General features: G+C 37.2%; 1 long non-coding RNA gene across 1 annotated transcript in view; it reads left to right on the forward strand.

Moving 5' to 3' along the window:
• Nucleotides 1-19,002, forward strand: part of LOC308699373 — a 63,352-nt gene that overhangs the window by 24,764 nt on the left and 19,586 nt on the right. Inside the window, exon 6 of the long non-coding RNA XR_014031177.1 lies at nt 15,022-16,148. This is a non-coding gene — a long non-coding RNA (uncharacterized lncRNA). The remainder of the gene's footprint in view (nt 1-15,021; nt 16,149-19,002) is intronic.

The following is a 19,002-nucleotide window of genomic DNA, read 5'->3' on the forward strand; positions in this document are numbered from 1 at the left end:
CAAGAAAAGGGACTGTTGTTGAAAATGTATAACGTGTCATAAAAGTAGTTCACTGGTAATCGTCCTGTTAACTGATCGAGCTGTTAACTGAGTCAGTCAATTGAACTGGTTTGTGAACTAAACTTTCAGAGCATTTTTAGACAAGATTAACTAGAACAAACCAACTTATTGGATAGGTTTAAAAAGTTTTTTCACAAATGAAGCATTGGAATTTCTTTCATGAGATCTCGTGAGAGTTTGCCAAGGAGAGTTTGGTCAGATTTTCAGTGACTTAAATCTCACTCTGTTATAATGCTCAGAATAGTATGTGTACCCCTGCTTTGGTGCATTTTTGTGCCATTTGTTGTAATTTTATGAAAAAGAGCAACCAGTAGATTTAAAACATCAGATCTAAATGGGGTCTAATGAATGTCGTCTAGTGTTCCTTTAACTACAGACTCATTTAACTCTGCGGATCAGATAGATGGTGGCAGAAGCGGGTCATTTGGTTTATATTACATGCTGTTGGCTCACACTAGAGTTGTTCGCTAAACATGGAGTCTCTCTGCCGCTCAATCATTCACATATGCATGTGTGTATGAGGACATATTTTCCCATCATGCTGGAGCTATTCTGAGTCGTGTTGTGAGATAGGCCAGATTACGTATCTGACTGGCCTGTGTAGTTGATTGGCTGCCAGCTTCTTCAAAGTCCAGAGCTCTATTAGCAATGCCATACTAACACCTTCCCTCTCTCACAGTGTATGGGGGTGTTATGTCAATCATTACTTGTCTGGTTAATCATAAAATTCATAAATGGCTGTAAAATGTGGCATGATCCTCATTTTGTCATAATAGTACATTTTTAAACATTCTAAAAAAGAAATAGTGATAATGTGAAAATGTTTTAGGTGTTTACTTGCTGGCTCAAGTTAAAAGTTCACGCTACATTTCTCTATGATGAAGTATTAGCATTATGGTTACTTTAGTAAACATCTTGGCTTACTTTATTTGATATTTTGGGGATATTTAATTTGAATTTTATCAATCAATAAATTCCATTAGAAACAAACCTTGTTGTATTATTTTAATTTAATACTGTGAAGCTGCTTTGATACAATCTGTATTGTGAAAAGCGCTTTACAAATACACTTGACTTGACTTGACTTTGCGTACACTGATTGATTAAAAAGCAAGCATTTTTGTATCTTAGTATAATATAAAATCAAGCAGTGTTATTTTAGTGTTATTATTATTAGTATTTATAATTTTGAATTAGCTCTTAATTTTATATTTTATACATTTTAATTTATGCAGAGTTCTGTCATGAAACTTTAGATAGCACAGGCTGATCAAACTCTTGCAATCACATCGCACATCTGATTGGTTCCTGCTGTATCAACAGCCAATGAGCTCGCTGGTCATCTTTCAAATACTTGGTCAGCGTTTGATGTAGCAATTTGCAGTGTGCTTTCAGGATCCCTCCACCTTCTCCAGCTCCACCTGTATAGATCTACTATGGTTAGTTCATGTACACTATATTGTACAGCAGCAGCATGTCTTATTTGCTCACTGCAGCGTATTGTGTGTGTATTGGCAGTATCAAGTCCTGTACTTGCTCTGCAGCAGAAGCGTAGCAGATCTATTCCGCCAAGACCAAAAATATCAACATTGTCAAATTCATTTCCATGCCAAACACAATTATAATAATTATACATATACATATAATAATTATATATGTATATGTATGTATGTGTGTGTTTTATTTAACCATAACAACACTGATGTAAACTAATTTTTTCTGTAGTTGTTAAGACCCCTGCAGTGCTTAGTCAATATCTAGACTTATTTTTCAATACAAATCCATTTCAACCGCTTGGACATTCTGCAGAACATTTTGTTCATTTCATTTACCCAAGAAATGAACAAATCACACCGGTTTGGGGCGACGTGGGGGTGTGTAGATGATGACAGATGTTTAATTTTGTGAACTGTTCCTTTAAGAGTCAGGCATGCATAAAGCAGACAATAACAACTCACTACTGTGGTTTAATGAAGTATGTAAACAGTCATTTCTTTTAACAGTGCTGAGTAAGTGCTTTGAATATCCTGCACATGAATTTACATCCATATCTGTCTAAGATTGACAGCTTTCATTGTTTAACTAATGTGAACAAATCTTGATGCCGCTAAACTCGAGTTTAACAACTCTCAGTGAATGTTGTGTTGAGTCAGTTCACTCGAAGGCTGTCTTGGTTTTCTATGGAAGTACTGCTAACATTTGCTTAAATGGGGAAGTCTGTACTATCCAAATCAGTGTGCAAAGCAATGACATATTATAAAACTTGCTAAATTTCAAATTAATAATGTTGTTTATCATGCATAAGTGATGACTTTAAATATGACACATTGCCATTCACTGCATAAGTCCGTTCAATAATTTGCAATTGCCTAATTGGTAGTAATAGAAAAAATGACAATTGTGTAAGTGCATGAACCACAGCAGAAGTGCTATTTACCATTCTAACATGTAGTTTTGTTCATAGATTTGGAGGATGAGGAGATGTTGCATAAACTGTTGCACAACCTGTTGCACAACCTGTTAATTGAATGCAAAGCCTTGAACATCAACAGCAATGCAGTTAGCATTATCTTTTTCCTTTAAAAGGCTTTTACTACTGTTCAAAAGTTTTTTAAAGAAGTTTTTTATGCTCACCAAGGCTGCATTTATTTGATCAAAATACAGTAAAAAAAAAAAACATTAATATTTTAAAACATTATTACAATTCAAAATAACTATCTTCTATTTGAATATATTTTTAAAATTTATTCCTGTGCAGCAAAGCAGAATTTTCAGCATCATTACTCCAGTCTTCAGTGTCACATGATCCTTCAGAAATCATAATATCCTGATTTGCTGCTCAAGAAACATTGACTATTTTTATCAATGTTGAACAGTTTTTGTGGAAACCGTGAATTTTTATTTATTTTTTTACATTTATTTCAGGATATTTTGATTAATTGAAAGTTTGAAAGAACAGCATTTATTTGAAATAGAAATATTTAGTCTTTTTTATGACAATTTTGATCCAATGCATCCTTGCTGAAAAAAAGTATTCATTTCTTTAAAAAGAAATCCTTCTGACCCCAAACTTTTTGTTTAACATGTCTTTATTGAGTTTTCACATTTTTAGGACAAAAAAAAAAAAAAAAAATTTCACTCCCCAACCAAACCCCAGGCAGGCATATAGAAATACAAAATAGCAAGTTACAAAATTAGCTAGATTCTTCCTACATATAAAACTTCACACATCTAATGCATCTTCAATATTTCCACTTTTAAGAAAATTCAGAAACACCTCCCAGATGTTCGCAAATTCAGATGATTTCTTCTTTGTTATATATGTAAGCTTTTCAAGAGCCAAACAAGATGACAGGTTTCTTAGCCATAGTCCAAGAGAGGGGCAATCAGCCTTTTTCCAATATAAAGCAATAGATCGTCTGGCTTGCAGTAAACACAAATCCACCATTTTTCTCTCTTTTACAGACAAGGAACAATTTTCTGCATATAAATTCAATACACATAACATAGGACATGTCGTGACTTGAGAAGAAGTAAACTGAGAAATGCATTGGGTCACCTCATCCCAAAATTTCTGAATCTCCTCACATTCCCAAACACAGTGAAAAAATGTACCTGGGAATTTATTGCATTTAAAACAAAGATCTGGGATATTTGGGTTAAATTTGTTTAATCTTACAGGGGTTATATAGGTCCTCATTATCCAATTATATTGTAAAAGTCTAAGACGAGTATTTATGGTTTGTGTTTGCGACTTTAAGCAAATTGTATTCCACTCTTCTAATGAGATATCGTTTTTTACATCCTGAATCCAAGCTTGTCTTTTATTTTCACAGCTTTCTTTATTATTTTCTCTTAATATTTCATATAACTGAGTAATCCATCCTTTATTGTTGCAGTTTTGTAATGTCAGCTGTTCTAATGTTGACATTGGGGGTATTTTACCCAAATTCTTTGAATAGGAGAAAATAAAACTTCTAAGTTGCAAATATTTAAAAAAATGTTTCTGGGGTATGTGAAATTTTGCTACAAGTTTATCAAATGACATCAAGATATCATCTTCATATAAATCTGACAATCTAGAGACACCCTTATTCATCCATAATTTAAACCCCAAATCTTTTTTACCAGGGCAAAACTGGTCATTACCCCACAGAGGAGAGAAGCGGGAGAGAACTGGAAGATCCCCCAAAAATTTATGGGCTTCATACCAGATAGCAATAGTATTTTTAACAAATGGATTGTCTGTTCCTTTTATAAGTACTTTGAGTGGTGCTGAATATAAAAAACTATCGAGTGACAAGCCTTTTGTAGCTAACTTTTCCGACCCCAAACTTTTTAATGGTAGTGTATTTATTTTTGTAATGTGTTCACAATTATGAAGTTAGTTGCAATTTATTGTTTGAATTTAGCATTGTTTAACCCCGCTGTCCTCTGGCCCTCAGAATAGACCTGCAAATCTAGCGTAATCTTAAAAGAAAAGGTTCTATATAGAACTTTAAAGGGTTCTGTCAGGTGCATATAGAACCTTTTAGGGGTTTCCATCATGAGATCATTTAATGCATTTAGTTTTAATTCGTTCATTTTATTTTAATTCACTTTTAATACGTTCAGTTAAACATCTCATAAACTGAAATGACACATTGAACATGCAGTCACTTAGGACATTTCTCCTGATATAGAACCTTTTTGGCATAAAGGGTTCTTTAAATTTCAATCAAGAACCCCATGTGAGTGTGTAAAACACTAGTTCTGTTGGGAGATCTTGCTCACTGTAATGTTTGAGTATTGTGAGGGTGTAACAGTTATTCAGCATGGATGGAGGCTGCTGAGGTTAGTGTGCTGGCTGAATCATCAGATATAGGGCAGTCGTCTCAACCATATAAACAGCTTAAATAAACAGTAGAAAGGCAGATGTATGCAGTAAATGGTTCACTGGGTCAAACGGAGACTAACAGCTGGGAGAGGAGAGGACACAAGTCCCTCTGAAGGACTGATATCTTTTACATGATGATATCATATTTTTGGACATGTACCATAATATTACCATGGAGGATGACTCTAGAGGATGATACAGAGAGAATGGGAATGAGGTTTGGTGCACAGGAAGTGAGAAAGTGAGTGAAAGTTTATTCTCACAGATCAAGCTCTATTAGGAATGTGTGATTCAGTGCTGAGCTGTATGGGCTTGTTTTACCAGCAGAACCCTGTAGATGCCAAACCTATTCATGTACTGCTCCGCACACACATTGTGTGTGTTTTTTGGATACTCTTACTGTTATTTCATGTCATTTGTGAAATAACTAACCCCTTAGGCCTTAGTAAACAAATAAACCGCCGCCTCTCCCAGTTCCACGTTGGATAATAGCAAAGTGCAGATCATTTAGTTGGATTACATTCAATTGGATTAACTGGTATCCTTGGGCGAGCAAGAATTTCCCATAGGAAAGACATGAGGGTGTGAATAGGTGATGATAAATTTGCAAATGGGAGAAGGTGATGAGAGAGAAAGAGAGAGAGCCCTGCAGTAAAGGTGGGCGGATATTTGCATTTCTCAAGGAGTGGTTGTAATGTTTAAGCTACCATAGTTAATAAAACAATCTTCTATGGCAAGCCGTTTTAGCTTAAATTGTACCCAGCGTTACTCGTCGTAATTGCATTTTTACTAGTAAGAATTCAATAAGAGAGCTCTACAGTTCAATTCTTACTAGTAGCAATTACAATTAGAGAGCTCTACAAATGAATTTTTACTAGTCATATGTCTCCATTGACTTCCATTCATTTTTAATTACGGAGCTCTACAATTGAATTGTTACTAGTAAGAATGCAATTGCAGAGCTCTTTAATTCAATTACAGAGCTCTGCAATTATACATATCTTTAATTTTTTTTAACTAGTAAAAGTTCAATTAGAGAGCTCTGTAATTAAAAATGAATGGAAGTCAATGGTGACATATGACTAGTAAAAATTCATTTGTAGAGCTCTCTAATTGGAATTGTTACTTGTAAGAATTGAATTAGAGAGCTTTGTAAATGTAATTCTTACTAGTAATAATTGAATTAGAGAGCTTTGTAAATGTATTTTTTACTAGTAATAATTGAATTAGAGAGCTCTCTAATTGTAATGTTTACTAGTAATAATTTAATTAGAGAGCTCTCTAATTTTAATTGCTACTAGTAAGAATTGAATTGTAGAGCTCTCTAATTGAATTTTTACTAGTAAAAATGCAATTACGACGAGTAACGCTGGGTGCAATTTAAGATAAAACGGCTTTTTAATCTCTCTCAAGTTTCAGTGTTTTAGTATTATTTATATACTATGTTTTTATTATTTACATACCATTATTTTGAATTAGCTTTTATTTTAAATAGTTTAATTTTAGTTTATGGTTTAGTCATTTTATCTGCTTTTGACATTTTTATTAGTTTTTTTCCCTGAAATATTTCTAAATGGTTTTAGTTTATTGATTAATTATTTCAGTTTATGTGTTTCTATATCTTGTGAATCTCTCTGGGTTTTAAAACGGAGCTGTACTCAACAGAGAAATATTTATAGAGTAGCCATAATCAGGCAAGCATCATGTACAGTACAGACCCAGGTGAAGTGACTAAAGCTTTGTGTAAGTGCTTTAACTGATACACAGTCTCAGGTGAAGTGCATGTAGTGGGTTGTGTTGGAGTGGGAGGGGTTGGTGGGATGAATTCAGCATTTGTGGTTTCTCTGAGTCAACATCACAGTTTAAAGTGCTATTACTGAATTGAATGAGTGTAATTTTCTGCAGAGGTGCCATGAACGATGATTTAACTGCTTAAGTAACTGAATTATTTTCTATTGAATGCGAACAGGATGAAAGTAATTCCAGTCTTAATTTGTCAGTTAACCTATGTGAACCTCAGCAGGAAAGTTTCTTACTTTCACTTCAGTGTGTGTATGAGTGTCTCTCTCTCTCTATCTCTCTATCTCTCTCTCTCTCTCTCTCTTTTTTTATTTTGTAATGTTCACTTAAATTTTTAATTTATGTATTAAAGAGACCCTTAAAAGTAAAAAAAAAGTCTCTCTCTCTCTCTCTCTCTCTCTCTCTCTCTCTCTCTCTCTCTCTCTCTCTCTCTCTCTCTCTCTCTCTCTTCTCTCTCTCTCTCTCTCTGTCTCTCTCTCTCTCTCTGTCTCTCTCTCTCTCTCTCTCTCTCTCTCTGTCTCTCTCTCTCTCTCTCTCTCTCTCTCTCTCTCTCTCTCTCTCACACACACACACACACACTCACACTCTCTCACTCTCAATCTTCAACACTTTACCACCTGCTGGACTGAGATTCATCTGCCAAAGTTATTCACCAAAATCACAGGGTCATTTGTGAAGTAACTGAATCATAAACGACAGTAATAAAATTGGTGATTGGTGATCACTTGACTTTTTTCATGATAACAGCGGCTTTTTTGATTGGTGGATCAGTCTTCAAAAGTCTTTCCACTTTTGCATGATGCTGAAATCATGAGAGGTGTTTGTCCAATACCACTTTCATATCAGCTAATGAACAACACAACACTAACATAACAACAAACTAAAAATTACTTGGTTCACTTTTTAAGTTCAAATATTTGAACAGTTAAACACAAAATTATAATGTTGGTTTGGATTGGAAACATTAAAAATGGTATTTTGCTGATTCTCAACTGGTGGGTTATGTCAGTCATTTTGCATATTGTTGGTCTTATGCAGTTCTAATATTAATTACTAATACTGATAATTCTCAGGTTTGACTTTAAGGACATTTTTGTTTACTTTTGCATGATATATTATAAACTATTTTGGTTCTGCAATGAGTAGCAAATTTGATGTTAAATGTACAATCTGATTAATAAAGCAAAACCAGTTGGGATTTTAAAATTTGTAGGCATTTATATTCTGTTTAATGAGATGTTAGGTTACATAGTCATAGTGTGCATTTGAACTAAAATACCATATAAATATGATATGCATTTGGTAAATTTAATCATTAAAATTGAACCACTGTGCTGCTGACAACATTAAATATTAAGTAAGGGATAATCCACGGCTAACTGTGCATTAAACGTTTTTAATGCACGACTTGGGGGCACAAGAATACCCAATGCAAAGCAGATCATTTAATGCACAGCTAGTTGGGGATTCTCCCACTTATACCATATGGTCATTTGCTATCATTGACAAGTTAAAGCTGTTAATGATGTTTGCAGCGCAATATTTGAACAGACGGGTAAAAATTGTTATTTTCCTCAGTTACGGCTAGTTTGATCTAGCATTCTGCCTGCTTTAAATCAGACACACAGATGAAGAAGCACAGTAAGATAGCATTATTTGAATGAATGAATTATAACATTTATTTAAATTTAATTACTGAGAGAGAGAGAGCAAGAGATGAGAGTTGTGAATTACCTGCATCTGTGCAGCGTTTCTCTCTACAAGCGATAAAGCTGTGAGTTTAATTACTTCAAAAACAGCAATGCCACCCCCTTGTTGCTGAGAAATATAATCTAGCGATTCACAAGCAAAGCTATTATAAATTTTAAGTTGTGGGCCGCATTGATAAGTTTCTGTGCTCCTGAATGTTTCTGTGTGTGCGCAGCTCAATCTGTGCGCGTGTGTGTGTGTTTGTGTGTGTGTGTGTGTGTGCGTGTGCGCAGTGCAATCTCTGTGTGCGAGTGACGTGTGTGTGTGTGTAAGTGCATCAATGAAAGCAGCACATTAATATAGAACGGTGATTAAACTGACTGGTACTGCCTGTGCATTAAACGTTTTTAATGCACACCATTCAGCCAATCGAGTGTTCAATCAGACCATGGTATAAATCAGTGGTGCCCAAAACTCTTCCTGAAAATCTTCCTCCCTGCAGAGTTCAGATCTGACACTGATCAAACGCACATGTCTGTAATTATCAAGAGCTCCTGAAGATCTTAATGAGCTGCTTCAGTTGTGTTTGATCAGGGTTGGAGCTGAGCTTTGCAGGACGGTAGATCTCCAGGAACAGGACTGGGCACCCCGGTATAAAAAATATTAAAAACGCATCAATAAACAGAATTTTAAGCTGAGCTCTAATGCCCAGACAAGATAATAGTATGTTGCTAAAGTATAAGGTCAGATAACTGTAAATAGAAGCTGGGTGAAAGATATATGATTGGTTGTATTAATATAACTAGGGAGGTAAGATGAGCACCAGCTTCCCCCTACTTATGCTTTTAAAGTGATACCCTTAGAAGATATCACAGATGTCATGCTACACTTCCATGTTTTTGTGTGTCTTTGTGTCTTTGTGTGTGTGTGTGTGTGTGTGTGTGTGTGTGTGTGTGTGTGTGTGTGTGTGTGTGTGTGTGTGTGTGTGTGTGTGTGTGTGTGTGTGTGTGTGTGTGTGTGTGTGTGTGTGTGTGTGTGTGTGTGTGTGTGTGTGTGTGTGTGTGTGTGTGTGTGTGTGTGTGTGTGTGTGTGTGTGATTTGAATGTACATCATGCAGGAAAGGCTCACCGAAACCATGAATCATTCAGACCCCCCAATCCAACAAAAAAAAAGTGTGGGAAAGATATGAAAGAGGAAAGGAAAACTGGGCTTGGAGGCATTCAAAGCTCTAGGATGGCATGTACTAACAGAACATTGATGGTTTGTTTTTGGCTTTGCACCAATCTGAATCCGGTTTGAGGAATTCCAGCCTCTGTGGGAGTGTGTTTGATTGGTGTGAGCAGTACCAACTTGTATTCAACATACTAGGGTTTGGTCTGAAACCGGTTTTTAGAAGTGAAGGATTTGGGATTGAGAAACTCTGCGAGATGCTTTTGCTGATAGCAGTGTTCTTTGTCTCGTGACTGTTTGGAAATGCATGTTTTCAATTATGAATGTCATGCCACATGCCGTAATCTCGCAAAATCAGGAAAAGGTCAAGAGCGGTTTGTCAGATGTTTATTGTTTTATTTACATGGCAAATATGCTTTTCTCACACACACCCACATCCTTTAAGGCCACAACAGCACACAAACTTTCACTCCCATCGTAGGTGTGTTATCTCTGACCTGTTTCCTCTCAAAGTCTGTCAGCTCACACCTTTAGTTTGCTGGCGGGTCAGTGTGTGTGTGTGTGTGTGAGCATCTCTTTGAGTGTCTTTTGCCCAATTTGTTCCTTTTAATATGCGTCATTGCCTCATTTACAATCGCAGGGGGAGGGCGATAAAAGCAGTCTATGATGCTCTCATGTGTCGCTGGTCACACTTGCTGAGGTGTTTATGAGCCCATCATGTGTTTGTCTTCTCACTATAAACCTCAGTTGAAACCACCTGCAGCTCAACAGCTTGAGCAATCCACTCCAGCAGCCGCAGTAGTACAAATCCCTCGCAGCACACACTGATTATTGATTAGATTCATATTTATGACATTCTGCCATCATTCACTGACCCTCATTTTGTTCCATACCTGTATTTTTATTTCTGTGTATCATGAAAGAAGGCATTTTGAAGAATGTTAATGCTGCACTTATTCATACAGTGAAAGTTGTGATTTTATATTTTCAAGCCCCAAAAAGGACAAAAAAGCATAAAACGTATATGTTATTATGTATACATTAACACTTCGTAGTTCGTACATTATAGGTATCATGAACTAACAATGAACAATATATTATTTATTTTTTTACAATTTTTTCAGCTTTTGTTAATCTTTTACATTATTAATGTAGAATTTATTTCATAATACACCCTTATTGTAAAGTATGTCCATTTTAGTCATTATTCACTGATAATCTACGCTTTTTTGAATCTCATTTTTGCGCTTTCGTGTATTCAAAATTTGGCGAGACACAGGACAACCAATTGTGTCAGTCAAATGACCACTTTTTGTGTGTGTGTGTGTGTGTGTGTGTGTGTGTGTGTGTGTGTGTGTGTGTGTGTGTGTGTGTGTGTGTGTGTGTGTGTGTGTGTGTGTGTGTGTGTGTGTGTGTGTGTGTGTGTGTGTGAAAATATTGATACATCCCTCTATTTCACTGTTTGTTGTATTGTCATTTTGGCAGAAATAGTTGTCATTCTTTCAATTATGTGGTTTTGTGTTCTGCAGAAGAAAGTCAGTTTTGGGATGACACAAGGGTGAGTAAATGTTTTGTTTCGTTTCGTTTCTGTGTGATTGTTCCTTTAAAGATTCAGTTAAGGACAAAGGTTTTAAGTTATCTATATCTCCACTGGCCAGAGGCATCTGAAACCCTATCGTGTTAGCATAGACATAAACAACCAGCTAGAATAAGATAAGGACAACAGCAGAAAGCATCTGGAAGCTAGATGACTCATTTTTCTGAGAACAACAACACATAAATTGTAAAATATTATTATAGAAGGTTGATAGCTAAGGTTCAAGAACACAATGTGAGCAACAGTTGAGCAATAAGAGGCAATAGTTATTTCTTGGCAAATTATCCAGACCTAAGGACTGTAAAATACAATAGGTCAAGATATCCATCGCTAAGGCGTTGGCGATATCTGTTCCACAGGTAAGGGGAAGTCCCCGAGAGAGAATCCCCTCTGCTCAACAGCCGGCTAATGGGAGGTCAAAACAGGATCCTTGTATATTGTAATGCTTGAGCGCTAGTCATATGCCTTAGCCATAGAACTGTGACTAATGTGACTCAGAAGTGTAAACATAATGGACAAACCAAACCATTCTGAAAATCTCCCTTCTGTTTAGACAAGGAGCAGCAAGGACACAGTGACAGTTGTGTTGGCAGAGGGGAATTCATTGACCTACTTTCATGATGACAGTCTTGATGGAGTTGCAGTTAATAAATAAATTAATACATTGAATTTACAAGTGGGCTTCATAATCAAACTAAATTTTAATTTGGACAGTCTATATGTGTTGCAAATTTCTTTTGTATCCATATTGTCCGTTTTCAATGTGTATAACATTTTCAACTTAATTTTTAGATGTTGTGAAGACAAACGATTGAGTCGGTTTTTGCCCATCATGCCACAATCTTAAAGGTCCCGTTGCATGCGATTCCATGTTTAAAACTTTAGTTAGTGTGTAATGTTGCTGTTAGAGCATAAATAATATCTGTAAAATTATAAAGCTCAAAGTTCAATGCCAAGCGAGATATTTTATTTAACAGAAGTTGACTACAAAAAACGGCTCGATTGGACTACACCCCTCTACATCCTGCATTGGTGACATCACCAGAACCGTTTCTTGACTAACCTCCGCCCACAGGAATGCTCCCTCAACTCTACTGGCTACTTGCGCACTTCTTATAACTTAGGCTACTGTGTTTACTCAGCTCTTACGGTGATTTTCTGAAGTAAAACTGACGCTTCATCTTTTGTGTGATGTACAATAAACTTTATTAAACTCATCAGTACATGTTTGATCATCATTCAGACAGCAGACTTGTAGGCTATTAATAAATAATGGATACATAGCCTACAAGCAGATGACAAATACGTTATAATAACCGTAATTAAACTACTAAACCATACCTGTTTCATCTCTATACAGCAATCTGACTCTGTAGGCATTATTGTCCGACTCGAAATGAACGCCGTTACTGAGAGTTTCTGATATTATCATCATTCCGTGAGATGAATGTTTCCTGACAGACTGAGCACGAGCTCATGAAGCTCCGCCCCCTGTGTCGTCCAGCAGCAGCTCATTTGCATTTAAAGGGGACACACTGAAACGGCTCGTTTTTCTGAGCCCCAAAAAATGTCAATTTAAACATGCTGTAAAAAATGATCTGTTGGGTATTTTGAGCTCAAACTTCACATACACACTCTGGGGACATCAGAGACTTATTTTACATCTTGTGAAAAGGGGCATAGAACGGGACCTTTAAGATGTAATAGGTGGTTGCCAGGTCATTGCTATGCAGTTGCTAGGATTCTCTGGTGGTTGCCAGGGTGTTGCTATGCAGTTGCTAAGGTGTTCTAGGTGGCCAGGTTGCTGCTATGCAGATCCTATTGTTTTGGGGATGTAAGGTTGTTCTGGATGGCCAGGTTGTTGCAATGCAGTTGCGTGAGTGTTCTGTGGGGTTGCCAAGGTGTTGCTATACAGTTAATAAGGTGTTCTAGGTGGTCAGGTTGTTGTTATGCAGTTGCTAGGATGTTCTGGTGGTTGCCAGGGTGTTGCCATACAGTTGATAAGGTGTTCTTAGTAGCCAGGTTGTTGCTATGTAGTTCCTATTGTGTTCTGGATGGTTGCCAGGGCATTGCTATGCAGTTGCTATAATGTTTTGGGTGGTTGCCAAGACATTGCTATACAGTTGATAAAGTGTTCTTGGTAGCCAGGTTGTTGCTAGGCAGTTGCTAGGGTGTTCTGAGTGGCCAGATTGTTGTTATGCAATTGCTAGGGTGTTATGGGGGGTTGCCAGAAGCGTTGCTAGATAGTTGATAAGATGTTCTAGGTGGCCAGGTTGTTACTATGCAGTTTCTAGAGTGTTCTGGGTAATTGCCAGTGCGTTGCTATGCAGTTGCTAGAGTGTTTTGAGTGGTTGCCAGAAGCGTTGCAGTGCAGATATGAGATGTTCTTGGTGGTGGTTGTCTGGGCTTTTTTTTTTTATGTTATCACCTGTTAGGTGAAATCGTAAAGTGGATCAATTAGAAAAGTAACAGCACACCTATCCTCAACAAATGGTGTAAGATGAGATAGTTAAGGTTTGGTGTTTGTATAAATCCCTTAACCTACACATGAGTGATAATAATAGTAATGTGTGCTTTGTTACTGTCATTTAGTAAAATGACTACACTATAACAGCAGTACTATGAGAGCAATAACGCTGCAGGGAAAGGTGTATCAGGAAAGAGGATGTGGCTCAGAGGTTCTCAGATTTAGTTTGCAACACAAGTACTATGACAGTTCCAGTCTTACCAGATAAATGCAACAACTAGTTCTCATCTAACACACAAATTCGTATACCTCAAAAATGTACATACACATGCAGCAAAGCATTCGCATGCGTTTCACCCACTTCCTGTCAGCAAAGAGAGTACTTCCTGTTTTTATGTGGCTTCTGCGGTTACACATTAATTCTGGATGAATTTAGTTTTACTATACGTGACCTTGCTCTGTCATAGATCAATGCTGATTATCCACTGTATTATGCAGATAGATCAGTTTTAGCTGTGAATTTACATGAAATTCTGCAGGAAACTTTTACATGAAATGTGATAATAATGGACTTCTCACTTTCTAATTAGAATATGTATTTTTGTACTATAAGAAAAATAGGGTGAAAACTACTTTTGAATTAATAAATTGTAATCTATATGTCAATGTCAATCAGATCAAATGTTTTATATGGTTTATTCAAAGTCTAGGTACTAGTTTTATGATAGCATTGTTGGGTGGGACATATTTTACATTAAAGTGAGTCAAATTTGCATAAGTTTTGTTGTGTCTTGCATTACATATGTTATGACTGAATGTAGGGCATTATCATGTTGACTTTTTAACCTGGTCTTAACAGATGTAAGGGAAAACACAGAGTTATGAAGAAACTGTAGGTTGAACAATGGCTCAAAAATCCTCCTCTGCTCGGCCTAGATAAAGTTACCAGTTACAGCATTAGTCGCTATAAAAGCACAGTATTTACCACTTGAAGTGGCAGAAATGCTCTGGATCAAGTGTGCTGAGTATGATGTGCGAGTAAGTTACAATAAGATTGGCATTTAAAACGAGGGGAATTCAGCCGAATTTTTTCTGCCGTAATTAATGCACATACCCTAAGACCCCTCACACAGTTTTTCACACCACAGATCAATTCACGCAAGCCCCTCTTTCATCTTGGCCGGGTTTCTCTAGGCGTTCACACATAGTTGTTGTAAAACATGAGACAGAATTGGCAGCCATCTATAAAATGTGTGAAGACAAGACCCGACTCACTACAAACGTCCTTTGATCATACAGCATTTTACAGACGAACAATGAGTACTTGTGCTTAATATTTCATGGTCTCCATCTTTCTTTCAGAAAGTGGATTTATCCTCCTCTGCACCACTGTGGCGAGAAAGAGCCAACTGAAGGCATGAATGAAAATAGAGCACTGGTCTGTGGTTAATGAGACAACCTACACAGCAAACAACAAAGGGCCTACGTATTACAGCAAATGCCTACACTGAAGGGAAATCGCACACATATATGTGGAGATGTTTGTTTTTGTTACCATTGTGGGCTGCGCTCTGTTGTCTCACCACTGAACTACAGGCCTGCAAGGAAGTTTCCAATGCGGTTACCATGACGAGAGTCTTGGAGTCCAGGAAGTTCATGTTGGAAGGTTTAAACATTTATTCATTTCTTGTCATTTACATATTTTGGAGTGTTCTGGGAGTTTTATTGGTGTTTGCTTAGTTAACTATATTACTGTACTCATACTATACTCATACAGACTTGCATTGAAGGAGAGACCTGAGCCATGTCTAAATATCAGTAAACCTCACTCCCGACTCCCTTGGCCTCAAGAGTCGCACGAGGATGCTTGTTAGCACACCCGCCTCCCATGCCGGAAACGCCGGTTCAAATCCCGCTCGGAGCGGTTTGAGTAGGACTGGTTACATTTGGTGCCGTGACCCAGATAGGAGTGAGGATTAAGGTGGTGAGTGTAACTGAGGCCAGGTAGTAAGAGCTGTGCGAGTAAACCCCACTCCCCTGGCCTCAAGAGGTGCATGAGCGACTGACGCTAGAGACTGCAGTCTTTAGCATCCTTGTTAGCGTCCTTGTTAGGTTTCAAATCACTCTTGGAGTGGTTTGAGTAGGACCGGTTACATAGAGACCAGAATATCATAGACTTGGGCAATGGTCCTTTTGACTTGGGCCAGTGAGCACTGACCTAGTAAAGCTTTAGGAACCACATAGCAACATGCTAAAAAGCAGCTCACAGCGTCTGTGAAGGAGATCAGAGCTGCTTCATTAAAGGGTCACTCCTGAAGCGCTCATGCTTGACTTTCCCTTCTGTCTCCATCACTCTCCCTCTCTCGTTTATCTCAACAGTGCTAAGAGAAACGACATCCGAAAGGGACACAGACAAACATTTGTCCAGATGAGGTCCCTGCAATAACAGGATTTTGTTTGGACAGGAGCTTCTCTCCGCAGGGAACAAGGTGACAGTTCATCAGCACACATAATGTGACACAAGCTAAGATCTGGGGATGTAAATGTAATTCAGTGTTACCATGCATGCTCACAAAGTTGACACTGTCTTATTGAGGTCCGCCCTCTGTAGTGATGACGTCTGAACCACACCAAGTTATTTTGAGGCAGGTATACTAGATGCATGTGTTTCAAAACCTGAGTACTGAGACACTCGTCGCATGCCCCCTATAAATTTCACTTGTGTATTTATGGACTGGACACACGGACCACAGGAAGGGAGAGGAATCAATCAAATTGTATGAGTTAGCTTACTCAAAATTTCAAGTTAGTGCAATTAACATGCTTGTGTAGTAAAACCAAGATTTTGAGTTAAATGAAATTAATTTGTGGAGCTTATTAACTTGGATAACAAAATGGATGTTAATTATTACCTTATTAATGTTTACAAGAAAAAGAGACAGAAAAGAAAAGGTTTTCATATTTTTGTGACGGTAATAAAAATGGGTGATAGAATATTGTTGAAAATGTGCTTAACTATCATAAAAATAATCTTTATGGTCTTTAAATTTTATTTCTTTATGCAAAATAGTATTTGTTTTATTTTTCTTGACCCTTATATGCTAATGTAAGCTTCACCTATGTATCATAATATCAATTCATTTGTTTTAATACTGGAGTTGAAATTATGGCCTCAATGCAAATTCTCTGAAGGGAAACGCTCAGAAGGATTCTAAGAATGAACCGCATGCAGAACTTTCTTTGTGGTTCTCATGATTCATCCACCAACCAACTCGATGACTACATTGCAGTTCTAACTAAGTTAAGCAAGTTATAACTGATATTGCAGTACTGTACATGTGTACACAATTTTTGACAACCTACCTCAAGTGTGTTTAGAATTGGCATAACTGCTCTTACATAAGCGTATTGATCATGCTCATTTAAACTGAGAGGAAAACATTGGGCAATAACAACATTTTCCTTTAAATATCACTAAACACCCAATTCAGGGGGTTTAAAAGATAAGAAAAGATGTCATCAGCTTAAATGCTTTTGATTCATTTCATGCAATCTGACTACTTCATCAATGTGAGCTCTTTGTTTGAGAAGTTAAAGACGAATTGTCTTATAGGTACACTTGATAAAGGCTGCACTTTTATTCTTTTAAAACCTCAGATAGTGCATCTGTCTGGCTCTCGTCTCCTTTCCTTTGGTCTTTTAAAGAAGGAGGCTCTTTGTCTTTGCTCTTTGGTTGGTTCCTTAAGGAGTGACCTCACCTCCTGACCTCAGTCCTGAGTGACATGCTCAAGTATACAGTTCTCCAACAGGGGGAGGTCAAAACTCAGAAAGTGGCAAGTGCTCTTCTGTGTACAGATGGGGATTTTTTTTAAACAAAAATGCTCGAAACAGTGGAAAGAGATCAAATGATTGCTCTAGTGCATATTTAAATGTTGAGAGTGATTGGTTACCAAGTGCTTTATTATCAGGTTTCCCAACTCCTACGCTGCTAGTGTTTTATCATTTCTTTAATATGCTATAAAAATGTTTAATCAGGCAACTTGGAAATGTGCTTTATGTGGTCACATCTAAATCAAATGTTGTTTTTTTTTTTTATTGATTCCAATATATAATTTAACATATTTGAATCACTGACTATATTAGGTTACATCAACACTCTCAGAAAAAAAGGTACAAAAGCTGTCACTGTGGCAGTACCTTTTCAAAAGGTACACCTTTGTACCTAAAGAGTGCATTTAAGCCCCTCAAAGGTACATATTGGTACCAAACGTGTACATATTAGAACACTTTTGAAGGGTACTGTCCCAGTGACAGCTTTTGTACCTTTTTTTCTGAGAGTGAACAAAAGAAATTTATATGGGTCAGATCAGGTCCTATTTGGTAATTTAATGAATTAATTAGATGAACTATTTTCTATTGCTACTGACCATTACTGAATAAATATTTTATGGTCTCAATATTCTGTCTGGCATACCAATAACTACAAACCCGGGCCCGTCCACATGGGAGGCGGGCGCTTTAACAAAGAGGCTAAAGAGAGCAGTCTCTACTGTCAGTCACTAGAGCGCTGCTTGAGATTATGAGAGTGAGGTTTACACACACAGCTCTCACTGGCCTTCGTCTGTTACATTTGCATGGTGGATTGGCCCTGGTCTAGCTAGTTGACCATCATAACCATGCTATGACCACCATAACCAGTTAGCCAGCAATGTCTGTCAGATGAGATGAAACTGGTTGACCAAGGAAGTCTACTGGATAGCTAGTTATAAAGTCTATTGAGGACCCGCATCTATAACACAACATATGTTGTTTTAAAACAAGCTTTCCCTTTCTGCAAGTTTTCCAGTTTTCAGCTCTTCTTAATTTCATTTAATGTTGAGAGTGCGGATTACCCCTCCTGCTAATAGCCGTGTAAAGACATCAGCATCTGCTGCCTCTGATCCAAGAACAGTGTCGAGTTACGTGCTAATGGATCCTCATTACTGCACAAAGAGGGTTCAGTGAACTTCAGATTCCTGACGTATCTCAGCTGGCAGTCGTGTGATAAACCGTTAACTGTTTGTAAAACCTGATTCAGGACCACACTGATTACATCTAGACTCAGATAAGAAATATTTTTCTTTTGGAGTTTGTAACAGAGCATGACACTTGAAGTACATTCATTTGTTAGCCCAAAAATCATTCATTTACTTCAGCCACGTGTCTTTTCAAACTCATGTGATGCTATTTCTTCTGTACAACACAAATGGAGAATTTCAAAAGAATAGCCTAAGCACTCATTTGAATTTAACGAAAGTAAAAAGATCCAAAATGCTCCAAAGTGCTTTATGCCAGAATGGTTCT

This window comes from Scardinius erythrophthalmus (genome assembly GCF_964197995.2).
Source record: "Scardinius erythrophthalmus genome assembly, chromosome: 12".
NCBI lineage: Eukaryota > Metazoa > Chordata > Actinopteri > Cypriniformes > Leuciscidae > Scardinius > Scardinius erythrophthalmus.